Below are 26,133 nucleotides of genomic sequence, written 5' to 3' on the forward strand. Positions count from 1 at the left end.
GTAAAACTATACAGCACACAGGTGTTAATACCAAGTAAGGTGCATTTGTGTGTTGGGAACAGCACACTTCCGAATTACAAAAAATGTGCTTCATTTTTAATTTCCTAACTGATGACTTCCGACAATTCATTTACAGGTATTTACATTTTGTTATGTGCTGCAAAAAACAACACCATGAAGCCATTCCTTTTACACTCCCTGTCCTCCAGCAAGATTCACTTTTAAAACTCCTCTCACTTTGCATACAGAGAAATGTAAACCTCAATACCCATGTTAAAAGATAAAGCAGCAATTTGTCAGAAGACCTTGCCTGACACTTGACCTCTGACTTTGAAGTACCAGCAAATGTGGTAAGATAAGCACAGAATTTAAAAGTATCTTTATTTATTGCTCGGGCTTTCCAACCTACCAAAGATCAGCATGTGACCCACAGTTTTTGGAACTGCTGATCTAAACATAACTTTACCAAAGAACATACCTCTGTATTAACTACCAAGCCACTTCATACACCATTATCATGTCTGATTCTTAAACAGACAACTAATGTGGCAATTATCTATTTTATAAAGACTATCTAAATCTGTAGCCATAGTAAAATAAAAGTTATTGTAATCACAAAAACCCAGTTTTATAATTACCAGTATCACAAGCCCTAAGACAGCCAGCACCACCAAACGATTTAGCCCAGGTTTGGTAATTAATATCCTTGTGGGAGCTGTATATATAATTGCTAGAACAGTCCTACTCCATAAAGTTCTGAATTGATGTCAGGCTACCATTGCTATCTATCATTTTAACAAACATTTCCGTTTGTTAGTTTAAGGTTAAATAAGACTCATTTCTCACCCTGATTTCTACCCAATAATCAGTCAAGAAATGTATGTGCAACTTCCAATGCGCAATCCAATTACTAGCCTTCAGAGGTACTCTCAAAATTCTTCGATGAACTTGTTTTCTGTAGTACCCATAGGTCTTCCCACTTGATGGCTCCTGACCTCATTATGATTTAATTACTATTTCAAATTCATAGACCTTCATTGGTGCTTTGACTGAACACTTTCCCACCAAATGTCATGATTGCCCCATTGGTCTTGGATAAGCCTAACAAATATTTCTTACTATGTTCCCTAGAGCCATATTACTTCCATATCATCTCGCAAAATGGTAATAATTTGTAACTTTTTCTACAGCACCATACCACTGGACTTATTATTAATTTGAATGGTTACTGAGTCCTACTTCCATTGCTTTTGATTTAACAATAAGAATATTTGGGATATTTTCCACAGCATATTTCCCAAAGATGTTCAATAATCTCTGACAAGAATTACCAGTCTTTGTGATGGCAACAGCGTCGTCCAAAGGTCTTAGTGCCTGTATTCTCATTTGAATGCCCACTGGTATATCTGTCTCACTTTCTACCAACGTGGAACACACAAAGTCAATGTACAACAAGTGCAGCAGAGGGACCTGGCATACCCTTCTGTAGACATTAAGGCCCAGATTTAAGAGGGCCCAGCGGCATAAATAGCCACATTAGTGTAATTCTTTTCCCGCTAATGTAGCAATATTAAGGCAAAAACACTGGCCCATATTTAGAAAGTAGTGCTATGGATGCATTGATCCACTTTGCAACCCCATGCACCACATTCTTCAAGGGGGCATTCCCCCATTAGGGGAGCTGAAAAATTGGTGCAATTAAATCTAAATGATTTCTTTGCGCCATTTTTAGCGCCATTGTAACACCTGAACAGAGCAGGTGTTAGAAGGAGGCACACCATCGTTTTCAATGGGCCTCAATGTGCTTTGCAGGATATTTTGACGCTAGCTCCCTAACTACCGCCATGGTGTGCCATATGGTAAATATGCAAAAACAACAGAAGATGGACAGAATGCAGAGCAAATCAAACATTCACCCCCAGTCACAGATCTGGGTTTAATCCATCAGTGTTTTTGCTTGACATGCCATTCCAGTTTGGACCCAGCCATATGCAAATCAGTCTGCCAGGCCAGGTCCTCCCTGAACCAGAAACAAGCATCCTGGGATTGGTTTCAGGGTATCACCCTTCATCAGCCAGGCTAGCTTGAATCTGGTGGCATAGCAAGCACGGGACCCACGTCTGGGTATACCCTTCCCACTTGGGGCAACAAATACTCCGTCCATCATCCTTTTGTGTTGCTAAAGATGCAAAAAACAAAACACCTTGTCAATCGTTTTAGTTTTCTGGTGAAAGCTGGTTCGGAAGGGAGACAGTAATTCATTATCAGTGATCCACACTTGGATTTTATTCAACAATGGTTGGCAGAAGATAATTTGAGCACAGTCTATCATACTATTTGGGCGATAGTTAATGGGAAGGCATCTATCACCCTTCTTATAAATGGGGATCGCTTCCGCACCCTTCTATGAATCCAGAATTGGGGCACCCTTCGCAATGGCATATACTATACCATGTAAATACATGATCCAGCTGTCTCCCTCAAGTTTATATAAATCAGCTGGAATGCCCTCTAGTACCACAGCATGACCACTAGCAGTGGTATCGGAGAGATAATAATGTCCTTTATTTCAAAGGAAATGGGTGGAGAGTCAGGAGTTATTTGATAATAGACTGCCCTTTGATAGAGACTAGGCTACCTTCAGAGGATAATTTTGGAAAATACACTGCCCAATCAGACCAAGTGAGGTAATTTGTAGGAGGAGCAGCAAGTCCATTACCCCCCCAAGTTCCTAAGACCAAAAATTAGTGGAGACATTCATAAGACCTGGCATCTTTTAGATTTTGCCATCTCAAATCCGCTCATTCCTTCTTAGCTTTCTCTTGGGATTTCTTGTAGAATCGTTCTTCCTTATAGCATCAGCTAACCAGTTACGTGCCAACCTAGAGTCCTTGTTGAACCAAGAGCACAGTATAGAATCACTCACTACTGTAGAAGGTTTAGAAACAGAAAAATAAAACAGAATATGTTTAAAGAATTATGTGTAACTCAGTAAAGGTGATACTGTTTATTTCTAGATAAGAATTTCTTCCAGATCTAGTCTAATCACCAGTAAAATATCAGGGCCATCAATTACTTGGTGCCTTGTTATCCTACGCATATCATTCACAGGGGCAACAGCTTTGGTAGTGAATGATGAGGACAATTAGTGCGCAGGCCAGCCACCAGAACCAGTCATAGTGAGACACAAGTGGTTATGGTCGCTTTCTAATCTCATCGTCACCACCATATCCTCTACCCGAGACCACTGTCTCTAGTCCACAAAAATGTAGTCAAAATGACTTATGTGTAATGGTTTGTTAAAATTGACCGCCCCCAAAAGATCAGGCATAGTCTGTCCATTAGGGGCCCTGAGCCCATATTCTAAGGACAGAGCCTTAAACTGTGGAGCAGCTTCTGTCCACCTTTTTACAAGAGGTAAATTGAGTGTTGGAATTCCCCATTTCTCGTTTTCACAAGATAATGTACTATCATCCTCATTTTCCAGTAGTTCCCAGGTGGTGTTACAATCTCCTGCAAGGATCAACAAGGATTGCCGTGGGTTTCTATCTAAGTGTTCCTCAAGGTATTGGACAGTCCTTGATGCCAGTCCACCCTTAACATTGATACGCTAAGGAGAGTTATTGACATTTTGGATCTGGCATTTCCCTCTGTGGAATTGCTACTGATCATCGGATTAGTGTTCACCATCATGGCCAAATAGGGGTAGAGCCGGTACTGCCTTACAGTGAAGCCCTATATGATACCTTGTTAGCGGCTTGGAATAAGCCTGATACAGGGGCCCCGGCTGATCGGGCTATATCCCATATTCACCGACCAGCCTCTGGTGATCCGGCCTGCATTCAATTACATCCTACTCCTCACAGTTTGGTGGTGCAGGCTGTTCCCGGATCATGTGATATTGACTCCCTTATGCTCCACCTGATAGATTCTAGAAAACGTGATACTTGCGGCAGGCAGATTTTATCCTCCACTAGTTCTGCTCTGTGCTCTCTTAATATGTCTTGCGCTCTTAGATGTTTGTCCATTCTCATTATGAGACTCATTGGAACTCATCTTGCCATCATTGCCGGATGATACCCGTAATGATCTTGGCCCCTTCATCCGAGATGGCTAGCAGGCAGCTAAGTTAATCATTTGTTGTGGTATGGATAACTCTGGCTCTGTGAGTCAGGTCATGGTGTCTTCAGTGGCACTACTTTACCATGCCTGGTTACATACCTCCACATTTTCAGAAGCTCTTCAATATACATTGATTAATATGGCTTTTGATGGAGTGGAACAGCAACCTAGCATTATTCTTCGATATACTCTGCCTAGCCAGTTCCTCCCATACTAGATTAGATGGAGGACATTTGTATTACCTTTACTCACAAATGAGCCATCCTTGGGCACTGCCCAGGAGGTTTTTCTTTCACGTGTGTGTTCCACCTAATGATAGCACCCAGTGGGGTGTTCCTGCTTAATGCAGAACTTATTTGTTCCTACACTGTCAATGAAAGGTTGTTAATTTTTTGCCCTCATTAGGGAAAATTTTCTTAGGGCCCTATGGTTTTTTTTTTGCCTGCTGCTTTCAGGCAACTTTCTTAGTGGTGTCTTGATAGCATTGTGCGAATGCACTGTTGCTTTGTTCCCTGTTCTACAATAGGTAGTGCAGAAGTGGTAGATTTCCACTCCAGATTTATCCATGACAGCTCTTCAGCTGTGTATCTTTTTTGCTTATTAAATTATACCTGATATAAGGGTCTCACAGTTTCCTTTACTCTGAGGAAGAGCTTGGGCTCAAGAGTTGATACCTTCATGTATGTACCTTGCTCTAGACCATAAGTCTTCAAACTGGTGTGCGAGCCCCTCTATGGGGGGCCTCAAATTATCACAGGGGCGGCCAAAAGAAGCATTATGTTGATAGCAGTGCTTTGTTTTAAGCAGACAAAAATTGAGCAGCAGTAAACCACTCTCTCCTGGGTCATCGCTAACATCTTATGTGATTTATATCCAGGCTGAGAGAAGGTGTCAAAGGGGAAGGGACTCCAAATATTCTTCCAACCCTCCACCCCCCCTCCATTTTTCATAATCACGCTGTGGATACTTTACACTTCCTGCCTGACTAAAATAGTATGCTTGGCAATCATTTATTTGCTTGCATTTTTAAACCGGTACCAGTATTTAACTGCAATGTTTAAATAAGTCTACACATATTTAAACATTGCCTATAGGATAATTGTGAAAAAGTCTGAGCGGGCCCTGATTATGTTTTTCCACCGAGGGGGGGGGGGCACAGTATTAAAATGTTTGAATACCACTGCTCTAGATGGAGTATATTGTTGTATGCTTGATGAGCATATTTATATATGTCTGTGTATGCTGGTCCAGGATAGCTTCGCTTTTGATCTATTAATCCCTTGTTTGAGGGTACGGAGTTTTCTCCTCTGCACGTTGTTATTATTTCTAGCTTGGTATCCCTTATTTGATATTAGCAGCTCCAGGGAAGTCTCAGAGTATTATTTACCTTCTGATAAGGGAGTGTATTTAAATACATCTATTATTAATCATGGTTATTATGCTGCACTCTTTTATTTCTATGTGGTATTTGTGGGATGTGCTTCACTAAAATCATATTCCATTGATGGCATTATATTCCTTCGAGGATTTCAGACTCAAAATTCCTTCTTGTACAACATCTGTGCGCCATATTTAGGAAAAGGCACTAAAGAATGGCTAGCATTTCAAAAGAAGATGCTAGCCAGTAGGGATGGCGTTAGGGGAAATGGTGCTAGTGGGTCAAAAATTACGTAAGCTGAGTAGCGGCAAAACATTTGCCGCTAGTCGGCCTAGCATCAAGCAGTCAAAAAATGACTCCTGTCTAAGTGTAGACAGGATTCATTACCACAACCCCAATGCCCTCCACAGGTGACCAGTGTCCTCAGGGCAACCCCAACATACCCAGTACAAGCCAGGAGGCACCATGTAAGGGCCCCCCAGTGGCACACAGCACTTATGCAAGTACACTTACCTGCAATTTACCTGGGATGTGCTCCCTCCTCCTGTAATATCCCTGTGCTGTGGGTGGTGATGCTGGGGGTTGGGGTGGGCATCTTTTTGCCCATTTCATAGTGTTTCCCCATGGAAATAGGCCTCCCAGCACATTAACACCTGGTCTGACCAGGTGTTAAATAATGAGGCCTATTGGTCTTAGCGCTATTATTTAGGTCTGCCTCCTAGGTGCACGTTGTTTCAGTGTCGGGAGTTAAATATAGCGCTGGGGCCTAGCCCCATTTTTAGGAAGCGAACGTCTACCTTGCATCTCATTGTCGCAATGAGACACAAGGTGGGTTGGAGCTCCATAATAATGGCGCTAACTCCAATATTTTGACGCTAGACAGGTCTAGCGTCAAAATATTAACATGGAGTTAAGTTAGCACCACTTTAGTGTCAAAATAAATGATGCTAAGGTGACGCTAACTTTTCTTAAATCTGGGCCTATATGTTTCTGTTCTTAAAGTTCAGTCATATAGCCATTACAGTTTTGGGGCTATTCGATACCTTTGTGTAGACATGTTGGTTTATACATGTTCTTCGAACATTATTGTTTTATTTTCCTAGGATTATGTCATGCTTTTATAGGTCTCCAAGGAGACGTAGTGTTTTGATCGATTTTATTCATTCTATTGTGAATAGTGTTTAATATTCTGGACTCTTTAAGGGTCTGCTTTTCCAAAGAAAATGCCCCTCTAATGGTGTACATTTTCTTCTCTATACAGTTGTTCATATATGTTTGTACATAAGTGTTTGCCTCTTGCCTTCTATTTTGTTTAGAAGACTTGTATTACAATATGAAAGAATTGTTGCTCTTCTAGGTGACTATTAGAAATAGGGTTCCTGGTTGGCTAGGATAGGCACCTTAGCCAGGCAGGAACCACCACTCTAGTCAGGGCAAGGTAGCTACACACCACCAATAACTCCTGCTCACCCTCTTGGTAGCTTGACACAAGCAGTCAGGCTTATCCCAGAGGCAATGTGTAAAGTGTTTGCACAACTCACACAAGATATGTGACACAATAAATACACCACACAGAAAACTCCACAACAGGTTATTACAAAATAAATTGTATTGCACAAAACATATCTCTCTCTCTCTCTCTCTCTCTCTCTCTCTCTCTCTCTCTCTCTCTCTCTCTCTCTCTCTCTCTCTCTCTCTCTCTCTCTCTCTCTCTCTCTCTCTCTCTCTCTCTCTCTCTCTCTCTCTCTCTCTCTCTCTCTCTCTCTCTCTCTCTCTCTCTCTCTCTCTCTCTCTCTCTCTCTCTCTCTCTCTCTCTCCCTCCCTCCCTCCCTCCCTCCCTCCCCCTCTCATTTAGAGTTTGGCAGATGTGGGACACATGCTACAAATTAGTGGATGCCCCATTCACCTATATAAAACATACCCTTTGTTGACTCGAAATTGCCCTCCTTGTCCTTAATAAGAAAAGGAAGTGAAAAGTAAACTATTTTGGGTGTGATGTGCCCATTGCGTCTTCCATCCAAAGTCACCTCTCGCTAGTATAAGGAACCTTGGCATGAAAAGGAATGAAGCATGAGAGGGAAACTGATCCTACTCCATCACCAACTCACTACCCAGTGCTTGCCTATCATCACCCTAGAAAAAGTCCCGTCCACGACCTTCGCATATGCCTGATCATACATGGAGCCTCCATCACATTTACCAGCCCCTGAGGCAGCTTCACTTCAGGAAACCTGTGAGAGGGCACAAACACATGCAATGCTGATAGGCACTGTGCACCCAGCCATTGAAAGGAAGAGAAAAAGCACAAGAAGAAGCAGGAGCTGATCTGCCATCCCACCCCTGCACACTTTCAAACACAGATTATGGCCCTGTTTCTACCCACTGCTGTGCTGAACCTATTCTGATGCAGGGGGCCGGACCTAGAAAACAAGAATTGAAGGAAAAGCAGAACATCAGGCAAGCCCACTTGTGTCCCCTACTCCGTCCTTCACTCTCAGAAGAATACCTACTTCCAGCAAGAGGATTTACTCACAAGCGCTGCACCTTTCACAATGAGACATCCTGCGTTTTAGGGGAACAGCTTGCCATGCCCGGGCCCAAGACCTCATGAAAAAAGAGGCAGCTGAATAAAAAGTATACGGTGCTATCGCTTAGATACTTCAGGATAACTGTACATAAATTATCAAACACACAAAGGGTAATGGGAGGGATGCGTGCAAATAGTATAAACCACTGGCAATTGCTCTGGGTGGCATTCCAACCCATTGTTTTTCAAACACTGTGCCACTCTAATCTGAGACCAGTCTTAGTTGATCAATACTGACTCTGCTCTTTACATGATCAATTTGCCCTGAACTACCAGACGGGACCACAAGCAACCCAGATCAGTTTCAGCCTTATTAGGCCTTATGGATATGGTGTAGATTGGATCACGTGGCCCAGAGAGCATGGGACTTGACAATTTCCTTGTATAAAAATAATAGAAGTGATTAGCGGGAGGGAAACGTGCAACACAATTTAATTTAACGATATTACCTGTGACTGTATTCTTACCGTATTTAACTATTATGGGCACAGAAGGCCTAAATTCCCTGAATGAACCTCTGTCTCACTGACCCATCAATATACATCAGGAAGCAATTTAGCACGCACAGATATGGCACAAGAACCACTGGGTCTCTCCCATACCAAGTTATCTAGGCGCCTTGGCTGGTCTGTCATAGTTGATGGGAACCTTGTCGGCTTCTTAGTGTAATCTGCTACAGACCAGTCAAAGGAGATGCTCTGTGTGCCCACACATTGGCACAGAGTTAGTTAGCAAGTGGTCTCGCTTGTGAGCACCCTGCAGACAGAACCAGGGTCACAAGTCCCCACCACATGGCCCGACGGTGGCGTTCGTTCCCAGTGCTACAGGGAGCAAACTTCAATTCTTCCATACCAACTCCTTAAAGCCCTCCTCTTCTAGACACCTTTTCCTTTGTGTATTTCCACGCAGGTTCTTATTCCCGAACAGGACAAGGGGGTATGGCTGTCAGTGACACTTTTTTATACCAGGTTTACAGACAGAGATTCTGCATTTCACAAGTCTCGCTCTGGAAATTGTTTTAGAAAATTCCTGGCTTTAGTGTTTTCCTCCCAGACTGTCAAACCAGCGTCTTTGTCCTCTAATGTCGGCCATAAGGAAGGATGGGGGTGGCAGCGCCCTGCCCTCGGAGCCCAAAACAAAAGCACACAAAAAACTAGTGGCTCCTCACTCAGCTACCTGCAAACCTGCTGGATTACATATTTGGGCTGAATGGATCAGGGATGGGGCAAGAACTGTTGATATATTTCTTAAATGCCCTCTATATTTAATCTTCTGTGGCGTAGTGTATGGCCCATTTACAAAGCCCTAAGAAATGCTTTGGATGTGCCCTGAAATTCGCATTAATGTCTGGGAGCCTCTACAAAACTTAAATTGTACTACTCAAACAGAAGGTCCAAAATACATGCCCCACACTCATGCTTCTACACATACATAGGTTAAACATACATGCAACATCCATGCCCACCATGATGTGAGCGAAGAGTATAGCAGTAGATAATGGGCAGACGATTTCAAAGATAAGAGGCCAGTGCCGAACTTTCCCTGTGCAGGCAACAGGGAAACTCACCTATCCTGCAGGGGAAATCAGTCACTAAATCCACTGTCACTCCTCCACAGCTTAGTAAACTGATGTTAGTCAAACTCAGTTAATGTGGTAGCCATGTTGTGCCCGTCCAGACCTCAGACACCAGATCAGGGTCGATTCACCCTAACACAGTGAGCCCTCAGTGCATTAATTTGTCGTGTAAGCTGAAGACAAAATATCTAGATGCTCTCTACATGAAGAACAGAAGGCATGGTTGTGTGCTCTCCCGAGTCATGCAAAGGACCTTTTCTGGCCAACAGACCACCTCTGTGATAAAAGAGAGAACGAAAAGGCCCAACTCTAAACCAATTCCACTTTCTAGTGGACATATACCGAAGACCCAATACGCAACAAACAGTAGCCGTGGCACCCAGAGTAGGTTACAGAATAACACTAGCAGTAGTCCAAATAAGAAAGTCACCACAGAAGTGGAAGGACCAGCCTATGGAACAGGTCCACAGAGGAGGAAGAACTGCTCTACATAAGAACATATCATATGAGGATTTTTTTCCCCATAGAAGAAAACGAGGCCAACAAATGGTCCAAAAGCGGAAAAATACTGTGGTCTGATAGCCCAGAAGGGAAGCTCAAGCTGGAGTTCTCAGAAGAGAAGACTCAGAGTACCTGGCCCAAAAGTAGCCAGAAGAAGAAAAGTACCTGACATAGAAGCAGCCGAAAAGAAATAAAGACCGAGTTTCCGGGGTTCCAAAAAAAATGAAACAAAAGACCAGTTGTAGCCCAAAATAAAAGGACCTGGCCTGCGCATGACAAAAAGGAAATTCCCTGGGACAAAAGTTGCCTAGAAGAAGCCTACAGTGAGTACAGATCAGGTACTCAACTAAGAGTGCAAGTCAAGACAAGGAGCTACATTTACAGTAGAGTGATAATGGGTCCCCTAGCAATGCTCTATGCACCCAGCTTTCGCTTTTCGACAGGTGAGCCTCACCTGGCTCGGTTTTTAGGAAACATCTTCACAGCAGCCAGCCACCAGACAACCATCTGCTTAAATAGTATTGGAAGGACTACTATATTCATAGTTGGCCTCTAGACATGTCTGATGTGTTTTTTCTCTCCTGGGGACTGCCATGCACTAGATGCCAGTCCCTGGGATCTAAAAAGGAATCGGTTTTCCCGTTTTCTAGAAGTTTCATGATTCACTTTTCACAGACACACCGCACAATTGAAGTTGTCTCTCAAAAAACCAATGCGGTCGGTCCGTCATCCAGCCATGGCATGGCTGGTCAGTTGACTTTGCATAATTTACCAGACGGTGCCCCATACCAGTTGTCAGAAGAACGTTCGGCAAAAAATCAGTACCATAAGAGTGAAGGTCTCTCAATATGTCAGCAGGCTGGGCTTGGAGATATTTAAATGTGTCAGCCGGTCTGGGCTTGGAGGTATTTAAATATGTTCGGCAGACTGGGCTTGGAAGTATTTAAATATGTCCGGTAGACTGGGCTTAGAGATTTTTAAATATGTCAGGTAGGTGGGCTTGGAGGTATTTAAATATGGCAGGCAGGTTGGGTTTGGGATATTTAAATATGGCAGGCAGGCTGGGCTTGGGCCAGTTAGGAGGTGTCACCCATCAAGAGATAAACAAGGACCAAAGGCTTCACGAGAAAACAACACCTTAAGTTGCTCTCGAAAGAAATCAGTGAAAAGCAGCCTCACAAATAAATTAATATGACTACAAAGAAAACCACACCCACCCAAAGAGAAATACGCCATCTACTTCTCTGAACATTGAGAACTCGCTACCAATAAATAACATCGAATGAGGAAAGGGAACATGGCACTGTCTCTGCCCAGCAACAGAACAAACAGAATGCCCTCTACGCCCTCTATGCCCTCTACGCGGGTACCACAGCCAAGCTTCAGCAGAAACTCCAGCGAATCCGGAACGCAGCCACACGTCTCATCCTCAACCTCCCACGCCACAGACACATCTCCGCTCACCTCAGATACCTTCACTGGCTGCCCATCAGCAAAAGGATCATCTTCAAAGTCCTCATCCACACCCACAAATCCCTCCACAACACTGGACCAGCCTACCTCAACGAACGAGTGAACTTCCACGCACCCACTCGACTCCTCCGCTCTGCTGACCTCGCCCTCGCCACAGTCCCCCGCATCCAACGCACCACCTCCGGAGGCAGATCCTTCTCCTACCTCACCTCCAAGACCTGGAGCTCACTCCCCACCAACCTACGCAAGACCCATGACCTCCTGACATTCAGAAAGCCCCTCAAGACATGGCTTTTTGAGCAGTGATCGGCATCCCCCCTTCCTACCCCCTCCTACAGCGCCTTGAGACCCTACCGGGTGAGCAGCGCACTTAATAAATCTTTTGATTGATTGATTGAACATAAGGAACAGCACAGTGAGCTGCTCTATGCCAGCCCTTGACACGCCTTTGAACTTTAACCCCCACTGCTAGTTTCAAGAATGGTGAATCCTCTTGGCGTGGACAGGGATAGTTTGTGGTTCTTTGCCGAACAGACTTACTGATTTTTGAAAACGCATGGATCCAGTACAACACTGTGACAGCAGCATGAAATGTGTGCGAGAAACACTCAAACCACAATACTGCCAATGTTCCATCAGGTTCAAAAAGCAGGAGGGCATGCACTGGCAAGGAACCCTAAGCACTTTCCATGACTTTATGCTACCTTTTTTAACATAACTTTTATTTTTTTTACTTCATACCCATCATAGAAACCATCAGCACATCACAGTTGTTTGCGCAAAAAGACAAATTAACAACCATTACAATATGTCATCCATTACAACCGGGGTCTTATGCATCTGTAGTACAGCCTTACTCCTGCAAATCGTAAATAAGACCATAAGCCATTAGTCGTGATGTCTGTGTTTTGACTGGCAATAACCTCAATAATTGTCTCGTAAATACTCATCGCACCCACATTTACCTTTCATCTTATAAGATGACTTTATAAAGTACCTTCACTTACGCGATTGATGATCAATCGGTGAGACTGGTTCCATTCACACACATACAGGACCTTGGAAAGGTGAATCCTTACCGAAGCAAAGCCTGAGTTGTACTTTTTACCTGTCAGGTCTTGTGCTTCTTATGTTCGAGAATGTTTGGGAATGCCTCTGGCCAAAAGAATAGGGTAATGTCCCAGGAACTCAGCAGGACTATGTGTGATTCTTGGTCTTGGACTGATTTAGTGAATTTAAATGGCTGTGCCTCTGAGAAGCACAGTAACACGTAAGGTAATTACACTGGGACACTAGTTTTTTCCATGGAAGATTAATATAAAGAATGCCACTCGACAGGACAAAAATCGTATGCTGAAGCACGACTATTTCATGCATTCAACAATAAAACAGCCAAACGTTGGCATCAAAGGATCATCTGAGGTGGTACTCTGTGGTGCAACTTAGTGCAAGCAGGTTTGGTGCACCCTTGTAACGAGGTGCAAAAGGCGTTCGCTGCTGCAATCATTATTTGCAGAGATGTGTGCACAACATGTGATTCATCCCTAGCTCGATTACCTCTGTGTGCCCATTAGACTGATATTAGAGACAGCGCACCAAACTCAGCCCATGAATACAGACTGTCATCTAAGATTTAGAAAAGCCCCAGGTCTGAGGGAAATAAGAAGTCTGTACTTGGTAGGATATGAAGCCCATCCGTCAGCCTGTGATCTAGCCTGCTACTGCCTATGGAAAAGGTATGTCCAATGAAAATACGTTTTCCTGACTTATGGAGAGGCCACTGCTTGGTCACTGAGACAATCCATGTTAGACTTGACAGCCTTAGGGTGGTCTTCCCCAAATGTTTGCCTCCCTCCCTCCATTTTTCTGATTTCATTTTTGCTAGTTTTACGGCTCTGCACACTTTACCACTGCTGACCAGTGCTAAAGTATTTGTGCTCTCTCCCCTAAACATTGGCTCATACCCAATTGGCATATTTAATTTGCCTATAATTCCCTAGTAAAGTGCACTAGATGTGTCCAGGGCCTGTAAATTAAATGCTACAAGTGGGCCCGCAGCACGTATCACCGACATAAGTAGCCCCTTAACCATGTCTCATGTCCGCCATTGCAAGGCCTGTGTGTGCAGTTTCACTGCCACTTCGACATGGCATTTAAAACTACTTGCCAAACCTTAAATTCCCCATTTATTACATATAAGACAACCCTAAGGTAGGCCATGGGTAACCCATAGGGCAGGATGCTTTGTAAGTAAAAGGCAGGACATGTAGTTATAGGTTTTACATGTCCTGGTACAAAAAAACTCCCAAAGTTGTGTTTCACTATTGTGAAGCCTGCTCCTTTCATATGCCAGCATTAGAAACTCCCTTATATGCTTTTAACGGTTAATTTCTGATCTGAGAGGAATAGACTTTTCATGTTTGGTATGGTTGGAATTGTAGTGAGAAATCCAACCTTCTGGTGAAGTTGGATTCTACTTCACTATTTTAGAAATGCCACTTTTAGAAAGTAGGTATTTCTCTGCACCTTCTGCTCTCCATGCCTTACAGCATGTCTCCAATCCACATCTGGTCTGTGCTGGTTGACAGCTCCCCTTGTACATTCCACCCAGACAGCCATAAACAGAGGCCACTGCATCTGCATTCATGTGCATACTGATGGGTTTTCCTGGGCAGGAATGGTGGAGGGGCTCTCACTTACACCTTAAAGGCCAGTGGCCTATCCTCACACAAAGGACTGATAACCTCCCACAGGGCTCATGGCAGACATGGCTGGATTGAAAGGGGAACCTGTGCACTTCAAAACCACTATTTCAACTTTTCCTCAACTTCAAAGGCACTATTGGGGCTATATACTGGGTCTGTGACCCCACCAAATCAGACACTTCTGGACCTACACCTGTGATCTGTCAAAGGGACTGCCTGGCTTCCCATAGGACTCATCTGGACTGCTTTGCTGGAAGGAATGTTGGCCTGCTTGGTGTCCTGCTGCCTGCTGGCCCCTGTCTCTGCTGGAAGGACTGTGCCTTCCTCCACAAGTGCTGTCAATGGGCTTAGATTGAGCTTGCCTCCTGTTCTAAAGCCTCAGGGCTATCAAAGTCTTCACAAAAGAGAAGAAAATCCAGCACGTCGAAAATTCGATGCATCGCCTTCAAAAGTCGACAAAGTGCCTTCCTTGCGGCTGAAAAATCACCACATCATCTACTGGATCTATGAAGCACCTGCTCCTTCCTACAAGCGCTTTCTTGGTTCTTCACGCATCGTCCCTGGGTGTCAAAATATCCACACACCGTAGTAAGGAACCAGGGCTGAGCTCCTGGAAATTGACCCATCACCTTGCAACATGGAAATAATTAATGCATCCCCTTTGCCGTGCTGGAAAAACAGACACATCACCTTATTTTCCTACACATCTCCTCCTCTGCGGCCCCCTGCATCATTATTTTTGCATCCCAGGTACTCTGTGTTGAAAGGACACAACCACTGATTCTTAAGGATTGAAACTCATAAAACCTTTTAAAAGTGATATCTTGACTTGTGCATATTGGATTTTTGTCATTTTGGTCTTATTTTATTCCAATAAATATTTTCTATTTTCTTAAACTGGTGTGGAGTACTTTTTTGTGGTGTTTTCAATGTGTGACCATATGAGTAATTGCACAAATACTTTACACATTGCCTTCTAAATTAAGCCTGTCTGCTCTGTGTGAAGCTACCAAAGGGTGAGTACAGAATAATTTAGGTTGTGTTGTGACTTACCCTGACTAGGACTGTGGTCTCTACTTGGATAGGGTGCATACCTCTGCCAACTAGAGACCCAGTTTCTAGCAATCCAAAAAATGGTCACAAGCACAATACAAAGCCAATGGGTCTCACTTTGGATGCCAGCTGTTCGGCTTTGTCAATGCTTGTTTTGTTTTGTCATTTTGTATGAAACATTGTCGCTGTGGGAGCTGCTGTGCCCTCACCAATCCAAAAACAGACAACTGGCTAAAAGCCACAAAAAAAATAAAAAAATAAAAAAGCCTACATTACCTGAGTAGTTCGTAGCACTAAAGGCAACTACTCTGTTTGTTTATGTGCTCTTTGTGAAAGAGCAGAATGTGTCCCTCACAGTGAATTTAGAAAATGTCTGAAGTGGTCTGAAGTGAGCCTTTACCTCTTAAAGTATGCTGTAATGGGTGGAAGAATAATGTGATTGACACAACAACAGACCAATGGATGAAGAGGGCTGGACCAAAAGCCTCTATAAGTATGTTATATATATAATTTTAGTAAATTCTAAATGTCATGGTTAATACATATGTCCATACAATACATTCATATAAGGCAGAAAGGTCGGCCTATGTTCTCAACTTCAGATCGCCATTATCAGGATATCGGTAGCCCTTCTGGATGGGGAATGTCTAGATGCTGAACAGCAAAGTGTTGCCTGAGATGGGACAAAATGACATAGGGTGGTGTGTTGACAGAGTCTTGCTGATTGCCAGATAAGGACTGCCATCAATGAGAATGTATTTGAGACACTTCAGGTAGATCAAGGAGCCCGCATGGTGGGCAAATGTGCTTTGGGTAAGAGTTTGTGACTAAACCCGGCTACAAAATTCCTTGAATCAATTCTGCTGTGAGAAGAGACAGTTCATTGGTGCAACAAATTATCTTCAGGATTCAGGTATTTAAAACACAAAACAGGCTTGATTTTTCTCAGTCAGTCTCAAATAAACAATTGTCCAATGGAGTGAGAAACAAATCCATTCTTCACCCTTCCTTCTAAAATAATTCCCAAGATCATGCACTGGACTGAAAAGTGTAAAAAATAGAGAGTACAATTATATATCGCAGATTTTTCTGCCAAAACATAGCTCTCTTAGTAGATTTTAGACATTTTGAAAAGTCCCTTAAGTTTGAGATACTTTTTAAATTGCCCATACGTTTTGCTCTATCTGCCTGAATTTCCTGACAGAGTGAAACAATGTGCAGCTGTCTATTAACAATTCTTTCAAATACACAGAGTGGTCTTTTGATTCACCTCACCTCCCGTTATAGACTTTTTTGGGAATCACTGTGTCTCCTTTAAACTGCCTGCATTCGAAATCAGGAGGGACTATTTTACATCTGAAAAATACAATCATCACACTCTGAAATGTTTCTCTGGCACATAAGCTATATACAGCATCATGTTTTTTTCAGGTGCGCCTCATGGCAGGTTGAAGGGGCAGGGAACTGCGTGGCGTAGGGGAGAAAATTTGATTTAAAAAAAAAAAAAACACTTACCTGATTCCCCACCGCCGCCACCACACCGCTCCTCTGCCTCCACTGGAGCTGCAGGCATAGGCTCACAGCCTGGCCTGCAGTCAATCCAAACACGTCTGTCATGCTGCTGGCAGCATTCAGAATGGCCAGAGCGTCAAGCCAGGGCACTCCGAGGCGGAGTGGGAGTCTGCCTACTGTCTCCAACCTGACAACACAACATGGGGTTGGAGAGAGCACAGTGCGCATGTGTATTTGTATCCAAACATTCATGCACAATGAGGGGAGTACTGTGCACTCCCCCTCCGTGCTCGTCATAGCCCATGGTCCCGCCTCTTTTACAATAAAACAATAATAAACATTGTTTATTATTGTTTTATTGTAGAATTTTTTGTAGCTGCTGCTGGCGGGGGCGACGATCGTCCACCATAGCGGAGGAGCCACGCCTGTTTTATTTACTGTGGTTTGCTTATTTTAATGTTTTCTCACCACTATTACCAAAACCACCATTATCACTGCCGCCATGGCCATTACTACCATGATTACCACCACCCCAACATATGTCCATACCTGTGAATACTAAAAAGGCAGATGTACTGAATTTACAGGGCTTCGTGTAATGGCTGCTCAGTAGCAGACTAGGCTTAACAACAGCAACCTGAAGTAGTGAGTCTTTGAAAGGACTCGGCCAAACCTAAATCAGTCAATCACCCAGGGAAGACTCTTTTGTTTCGCTTGTAAGTGAATGTGGCAAGCCTATGTGTTCTTAGGAACACAAACAGGTAACAAGGGGCTGGAATGAGGTGTACGACTGAGCAGAGAATATGGTGCCATGGCAAAGAAAGGCTGACAAAATATATTTGTTGGGGGAATGGAGATTTTGAGATAAAAAAACATAAAGAGGTATACAAAGCTATATGTATGGGGGGCAGAGGGCTTGCATATGTCAGTGCATTTACGAAATGAATATTCATGAATGCTGAAAATATATAAAAATATAAATACAGGGGGTGCTTTAATTGCTATCTTATTCTTGGAATTAAATTGAGAAACATTGTTTCACTGTGTCACAATTGATCCCAACCAGTTCTAACATATTATATTATTTCTAGAGCCCACAACATTTTTCCCTTAGAATTCTTGAAATATTCAGCTGATTTTCACATATTTTCTTCTGAGTTTGACTCTCTCTAGCCAACAATCTCTGAAGCTGTTTACTCATATAAGGTGTTACTATTGTCGAATGATGTAAAAAAGACAAACATGAAGATAAGCTATTGCACACAGTTACTAGGTCTAGAAGATGTAATCATCAAACTAACGTTCTAGGCGCCTATATTAATCAGTTGGTTTTACCAATGAGCTCTTGCACAACAAGCTCTTCTTATAGAGATTGCCGAATCAACCAACTATATGTTAATAAAGGTGGCTGTGACTTTTCAGTTTTCTCTTTGCAGACAAGTATTGAATGTGTAACGGCTAGCTCGTGGTTCTCTCTAAATAGCCCTGAAAAAAGCAAAACACTTGTCAGCAAACCTTGGTCAGCTTTCTAGCAGTTTTATTGATATTAAAGGTCACGGCTGCAAATAAATGTTCATCCGACTCATTCCAAAACTCTTTTCTATTCCTGTAACGTCAACAGAAGACTGATAAGGACAAAAAAGTAATCATTTCTTTTTGAATGCCTTTAATGGGGTCAAGTTCTCTGCCTTACTCTCGCTGCATAAAGTCACTAGTAACCAGACTTTATGAGCCTCATTTACAACAAACGGGCGCATCGCTTTGCTTTGCTTGCACTGCCCTGAGCCCCCCTAACGACACCACAGCATTTCTGTATTTAAAATACAGAGCGCCATTGCGCTCGTTAGCACAGCTGCGCCAGGATTTCTGACGCAGTTGTGGCGCTTTGCTGGACTAGCGTCAAAATGTTCACGCTAGTCCAGAAAAGCGCAGGGAGGGCTATGGAACACAGCACAGCATCACTTTAGGATTAGAGATCTTTGGAAGATTTTGATCGCTTATCAAAAATAGAGGCCTTTTCCTGTGGTGGGATACAGGGAGAGCTCCCATTGAGATTCCCCTCTGTGCTCCCAATGTTGCAGCACTAGTTGAAACACAAATCATAACTAGATTTGATGATTACTTGAAAGTTGCATGTAATCTAATTAATAATAGGTCCTGATGAAAGCCATTGACCCTGAGTGGCCATGTCAGGCTGAAACATATCAACCTTAATTTTAGTTGTATAGGATTCATTGCTAATCCTCAAAACGTCACCTGTTTTTAATCTTACGCTTATCCTTTTTATGGAGCCTAATAAATAGGAATTTAGGATATGAGTTTATTTTAACTCAAATTATTTCACTCACCTTCTCACTGAGATATCCTTCAGTTCATTTGGATAACGGAATACTGAAGTGAATGAAGACCCTGCGATGATGCTACCCACGAAATCACCCCACGGTGGTAACATTCACCGATGAGGGTAGAATACGTGGTTGAGGGTCTGTTGAGAAAGATCTCAGATGGCCTGGGATGATATGGTATGAGGGTTCACTTCTTTTGGTTTATTAGTTTTTGGAAAAAGGAAGCTGAGTGAACCTCAGAGAAAGCTTCTTTCTCCCTCCTGTACTGGTTTACATGACTTATTATATTACTCATCATATCGAACACTGCTAGAAACTAGGATGTAGACCATGGACGATAAGGTAGTGACAGTTTTAGCCCAGCCCTATTCCCTGAGAATTGTGTGCCAGATGTACTAACATTTCATTTGCAAAAATGGGATGCAAATTGTGCACCAAATTGTTGAGACTAAAACCAGATTTTGTGAACTGACCTATGTAATAATTTATCGTTTTGCAAAATAGGGATTTTGAGTGGTTTGCCATTTGACATACTTCATTAACATGCATGACAAAGTATGCAAATTGAGACTCACTCTGACTGGAGGCTGTCACAGGGATGATGGCCTCCTAGGGCCAGGAACCCACAATGTCTATGATTGCCTTTCAATAAAGTATTTTATTTTCCTTTTTTTTAAGTAGTCCTTTTCCTTAAAGAAAACACATCTGCATATTAAACATAAACTTTACTTTCATTTTAGAAAATGAGTTTAGGAGTTTAGGAGTTGACAGGGGTCTCATGGACAACTGCCTACTCCAAAACAAAGGTTTCACTACATTCACAAAGGGAACGTTTGCCCAAAAGGACCCACTCCCCTGTGCGAATGGGTTACTACCACCAACTCCTTTGAGGAGTCAGTAGCTTTTCAATGGCTTGCAAAAGGGAACTGTAGTTACAAACCATTGAAACACTGCATACCAAAACGCAATTTGGAAGGTACTTTCTAAACACTCCCTTCCATATTGCAACTCTGCATCCAATTCTAAATACATTTTGTGATTTGGTAACCATTTACTGAATCACAAAATAGCTTTAGTTAAGATCAAAAGGCCATTTTGCAGATTTTGCAGATCACAGGGTTTGCAATCGCAACGTTGCTTAGTACCTCTAGTCCCAAAAGTGTTGGCATCCTCTGCAAGGCTAAATGAAAATCTCTCTTCCTATCATATGACTCCCACATGAGTTATGTGCGGCTTTCATGTGAGGTACTGCCACGTTTAAGAGGGTATAAGGAAAATAATGATAGTTTATTTTTGTATTGTGCTTCACGCTGCTCTTCTGCTGTTTCTAAAAGACACCACCACTACCCATTTCAAGAGTACTCAATTTATCGACCTCGGAAGGACATAGGCCTTGCCAAGCTCACCTCTTGTTTTAGCGACAAGCCTCCGACTTCCATTGAGCTATCCTCGCAGAAGGCATGGCTAGAAAGACTTCAATTTTAGATCGCTGTTTACCAAACCTGTTCAGTGGACATGTCCATACCAGATTAAGTCGCTTGCGCTCCTCCACGGATGCTCAAGCTACACAAGGTAGGACGAGACAAAAACACATCCTCAGGTTGCCTGCTTCTTGTACAAAGTGGATGCTGCCTGGCACTTCGGGTCAGATCACTCCTAATGAGGGTCGTCAGACTGATTCCACATTGTTGATCGCCTTTTGTGATGGTGCAGACAAATATAAAATGGAAAATCTGACCAAAGTTTACAGCTGTTGTGTTATAACACCCATCGCATATAACATTCCTCGCATGGATTTTGAATGAACCTATTCCAGCAGCCGAATGCTGGTAAATGAGTCAGGGTTTTACTTTTTATGTCCACCTAAATCATATAGAACTGGGTGTGATTTACTACCTGACTACACTAAAAAAGGGGAGAGAAACACGTTTAGCCTGCCCTTGAACTATTTAGGTCGATTATGCATGGACCACACTATCGCAGTCGGTACTGGTAAGGGCAGGTGGGCAGACAAGCTGCCTTCAGCGAAACGTGGTTTGGTAGGCCCCCACCTATTGCTTACACCCAGGCCAGGCATCAGGGGAATAGACGGCAGGCTGGCAGGATGTCGCTCAGTGGGTGGATGAGGCTGTTCTGCTGATGGCAGCTACCGGTCTCCATAGTAACTGGCGTTCTGCAAATAAAATAGGTCATGGGGAAAATATTCCAAATCTCATTACTGAGAAAAACATAATCGAAGCATCTTTCAACTGGGATCCACAAAGGATTCATAAGGAGTGTTGTGCAATCTCTGAAGTGAGAAAGAGAACTGAGGCCCATATTTATACTTTTTTAGCGCCGCATTTGCGCCGATTTTTGACGCAAAAGCGGCGCAAACTTACAAAATGCAATTGTATTTTGTAAGTTTGTGCCGCTTTTGCGTCAAAAAATTACGCAAATGTGGCGCTAGAAAAGTATAAGTATGGGCCTGAATGCCTTAACTATAATGCCTCTGCACTAAGAAGTTGCTTTTTAGTCCCTGTAAAGTAGAAGTTTCATCCTCATCAACTGTTGTTGTTAATCAATTACCCACAACTCTGTGAATTATGCATGCTTCATTCACTCCGTCCACCCAAAGATGTTCTCCCTCAAGAATACTGCTCTGCATTCCTCTGCAAGCAATCTCCCTGGGTATCCCCATCAGATAGCATACCCTTCTAGATCGCACCAGATCCCTTCTTTTTGTGTGTACAACCCCACAGATCACTCCTCTATGGGTCTCTTCCATTATACCTGACTACTCTGCCAGTTGCTTTCAATGGAGCTCATCTCCTTGTGTATTCCCATAAGACTGTGTATGCTGAGAGTATCAACTACAAAATATCATTGGTCCACAATATTGTGACCATAATATCGAGAGACAAAATATTAAAAGGTAAGTTTGATTAGATGTTTTATACCTAACTCCGACTATGTGCATGGCTTGGTGATATGCATATCGTTAAGGTATGTAGGCCTGGATTTAAGAATAGTAAATCCTTACCTCTCTCTGTCAACTTACTTATTTGATGTTTTGTTCCTCGATAATGTGATCATAATATTGTGACCATTGATATTTTGGACGCAATATTTCCCACTACAATGCAGATGATAGTATCTCCCTGTCCATACCAAACATAAGACCCCTTTTCTAATGTGGCACATTAAACATTTCTCCTTATGTATTCTGTGCAACAGATCCCATCTCCATGGATAGCACCCATTATACCTAACCAATCAGCTGGTTGTTCCAATCAAATGTCAGCTTCCTACCCACTGCCATTAGAGCATTTTCTATTTCGTGTGCATAGCGATTCCTTCCATCATCTCCCATCTCCCAGACCTTGCTCATCAAATCCTAGCTCACCCCAATTAGACCTCCTGTCAGTATATCCTCATCTGATAGCACCTCCCTGCCCACACCCTTTGGACCCTTGATCCTACCCCAGACAATTACATGTGGTCCCTTTCCCTTGACCATCACCCACGGGCTTCCATCTACCTGCCCCACTCTATATCAAATCCCATATTCCAAATCATATTAGTCGCTGGCAGCAGCTTATGGCATCAGAACCAATCATTACTGGGATGTTAACAACTAAAGAACCATTTTGTTAAGAAGAAGAGGGGCAAACGTCATGAAAGATAAAATGACTCTCTTCTTGCTGAGCAGCGCAAACTGAGCAACACACATAACATGTCAATAACAGGTACACATACTCACCAGCTGGAGGTGAGCAGGAGCAGCACGGCTTGCTTTGAGGGTGGTGGCAGTGGTCGCAGATTCTTTAAGAGGAAAGCAGTGGGCACAAGTACTTCAGGATGGCAGCAGAGGGCAAGGTATCCTTAGAATGTCTAGCGGGTTGACCAGTTGACATTTAACAGGGAAGGAGAATGAAAAACCGGAAAAATCTTAAAGGAATGCAGTGGTTGGCACAGGTAGGATGATGAGAGTGTACTTATAGTCTTTTACGAAGAAAGATGTAGGCACAGGGATTTAGACCATTGTACGGTAATCAGAACATCAATTTGCAGGGCAGCAGCGGGCACGGCATCCTTTAAGAGTACCTCAGAAGTTGGCAAAGGGCCTTTGGAGATGCATAAGCGGGGATGTGGTGTCCTTTGGGGTGGCAGCAGTCGTCCCTGTTTCTTGAAGGTGGAAGTGGTGGCACAGAGCATTAGAATATGCCAGGAGATGTGGGCACAGTGTTCTTTAGGGTAGCAGTTGTGGGCGCAAGACCATGGCGGTGACAGAGGGCCTACGAAGAAGGCATAGACGGGCACACTTTCTTTTGGGATCGCAGAAGCGGGCACAGGATACTTTACGATGTCAGCCGTGGGCCCAGCATCTTTTAATATCGTGGCCCTGAGCGCTGTGTACTTTAAAGTGGCAGCAGGTGGCAGCGACCGGCACAGAGATCCACACGGTGACAGTGATAGGTAGAGGATCTGGGAATTTTGCAGAAATTTGGACAGCTTTATTTAGAATGGTAGGAGCCCGCACAATAATTTACCGTGGAAGCAAACATCACCCATTCTTTTAGGGTGGTAGCGCAGCACAGAGTCCTTCAGGCTGGCAGCTGTTGGCTCAATATGCTTTAGGGTGGTAGCCGTGGATACAGAGTGCTTTAAATTAGTAACAGTGAACACAGAGTCCGGTTAAGTCCCTGGGGGTGGCAGAGATGGGCCGAGAGTCCAGGAATCTGGCACAACTTTCGTTAAGATGCCGGGGATTTGAAAGAGTCCTTTAGGTTGGTAGTGACAGAAACAGAGTTCACGAAGCAGATGAAATTGATGTAGGCTCTTTTACGCAGGAAGTGGGTGGTCGGTACGAAGTCCTGGTGGGTGATACTCCTGTGCTCGAGGTACCTCAGGGTGACAGAATATGCCCCCGGATTAGGCACTGATATCAGGCTCCTTCGGAATGGCAGCGACACGTTCAGTTGCCACCAATGCACCAGTCTCTTCTCCCGAACATTCTTTCCTTTTCCTTCCGTGCGTTTCAGGTTATCTGTTCCCTTTTCTCCCTCTCTTTCTTCTTTCTAGCTCTTCCTTCCTCTCTTACTGTCTCCTCTCTTCTTTCCTTGCTTGTCCCTCCTCTCCATGTCCTTTTCCCTCCTTCGCCCTCTGTTTCTTACAAGATGTCCCCGTCCTATCTCTCTCTCTCTCCCCTGTACTCTACTCTCTCCTTCACTTCTCTCTCTACTTCTTATCTGCCGGCCTCCCTCCCTCCCTTCCAGACCCCTCTCTACTCGGAATCCGCCCTCCTCTCGTTTACTCTTATTTCTGCCGTACCTGCTTACCCCTCTATTTATGCCTGCAGCTGCCTCTTCTATTCGGCTTATCTTCTCGCTATCCTCTAATAGCTCCGTCACTTCCTTTAGTGCATCCCCCTCTCTCGCGCGCTCATCACTCCGCCTGTATCGCCCTCTCCTCCTTTCCTCGCCTATTTAATCCTTATCCTCCACTCTTCCCCACTCGTGTGCCTTTTTGTCTTTTCCCTGCGTGTTCTCCTTACGCTGCCTCTCTCTTTTCTGAAAGGGAGGGTGTTGTTCGTGGCAGGTATTTTTTTTTTTTTTTGTATTTCACAATGCTCTTATTACTCAGTATCTTTTTTATTCTCGCTGCTCACGCCTCCACGCACCCCACGCTCCTCAGACAGATGGAAGTGTCGATGAACGTGCTCAGTCAGACGCGCGCGCTTCGCGCCTTCTCGCGTTAAGCCCTCTTTATGTCACAATTCACCCAACGCTGCAGCGATCAGCCATTTTCATCATAACCCGCGATGCGAAGTACTGAGCAACGCTCAATATCATAAACCCATGGCAACTGTTAATCTTCTTAACATCTGCTTCCTGCTGGTGCCGTGCTCTCCTGGCACCAAATCTCCATCACCGGATGGGGTGTCCCTCGCCCAGCATCTAAAACACAGGGAGAGGGGGGAGACAGGTGGTACACACACACACACACTCACACACAGAGAGGGGCACCCTGTAACAGCTTTGTAAGAAAGTTTTCACCAAAGGGACTCCAATGCCACCCCCAATATCCCTTTTCTAGCCCAGTCCTTTCATAATACCCTTAACTTGCAGAGGAGCTAGCATTTTCAGGGAGAAACACCTGGCAGCTTTTCCAGAACCTATGTAGAGCAAGGACATAAACAATGCCACATGCGTGTATAAAAATCAGCCTAATATTATTAAACTGTTGGAGATCTTCAGAAATACTATTGGCATCCAATGTTCAAATAGAGAATACCAACTGGTCACCTGGAATTTCAAATGATCTTAGAATTTTAACCATTAGAATTCTGTAGTAGGACTGTTGGCATGCAGTGCAATGGAATACACAGAGGTACCCCTTAGTCGAGTGGTTGAATGCCTCGATTACTTACTGGTAATCACATGAACTCTGATTCCATCCAACATGTTCCTGTCCTCAGGAAGTGAGGCACACCCACCTCCCAGACACGCAGCTGCCCACCTGAACCCAAATAATGGTTGGAGTTCTGACTAAACAAGGCTCTGCTTCCTGTCCTTTGGATTACCACCAACACAAATTCTTGGCAATGTACCCAAGTCTGTTAAATAAGAAGCCACCCTTGACTGGAGGGTGGTATGGAAGGAATGGGACATGGGAAATGGTATCAGAGTAAGTTAATTATTGGTAAGTAATCAAGCATTACTTCCTTTTCCACTTCCTCATCCCAGTCCTTATGATTCTGATGGTTATTGATCAAAACAAAAATTACCAGAACAAAGGAAGGCCAGAACAGACTCAAATATTTAATCAACACACTTTACTGAATATCATCCATCAGAAAGAAAGATAACACATTTGAACCAAAGGATTTCCTCTCACCC

At 43.6% G+C, this 26,133-nt stretch overlaps 1 long non-coding RNA gene across 2 annotated transcripts in view; it reads right to left on the reverse strand.

Moving 5' to 3' along the window:
* Window positions 1–24,859, reverse strand: part of LOC138300825 (uncharacterized) — a 37,974-nt gene extending 13,115 nt beyond the window's left edge. The window contains exon 1 of one of the 2 annotated variants that reach the window (XR_011205019.1): window positions 22,995–24,859. This is a non-coding gene — a long non-coding RNA (uncharacterized lncRNA). The remainder of the gene's footprint in view (window positions 1–22,994) is intronic. The other variant, XR_011205020.1, reaches the window with a different exon arrangement.
* Window positions 24,860–26,133: the final 1,274 nt, after the last annotated feature.

This window comes from Pleurodeles waltl, chromosome 6 (genome assembly GCF_031143425.1).
Source record: "Pleurodeles waltl isolate 20211129_DDA chromosome 6, aPleWal1.hap1.20221129, whole genome shotgun sequence".
Taxonomy (NCBI): domain Eukaryota; kingdom Metazoa; phylum Chordata; class Amphibia; order Caudata; family Salamandridae; genus Pleurodeles; species Pleurodeles waltl.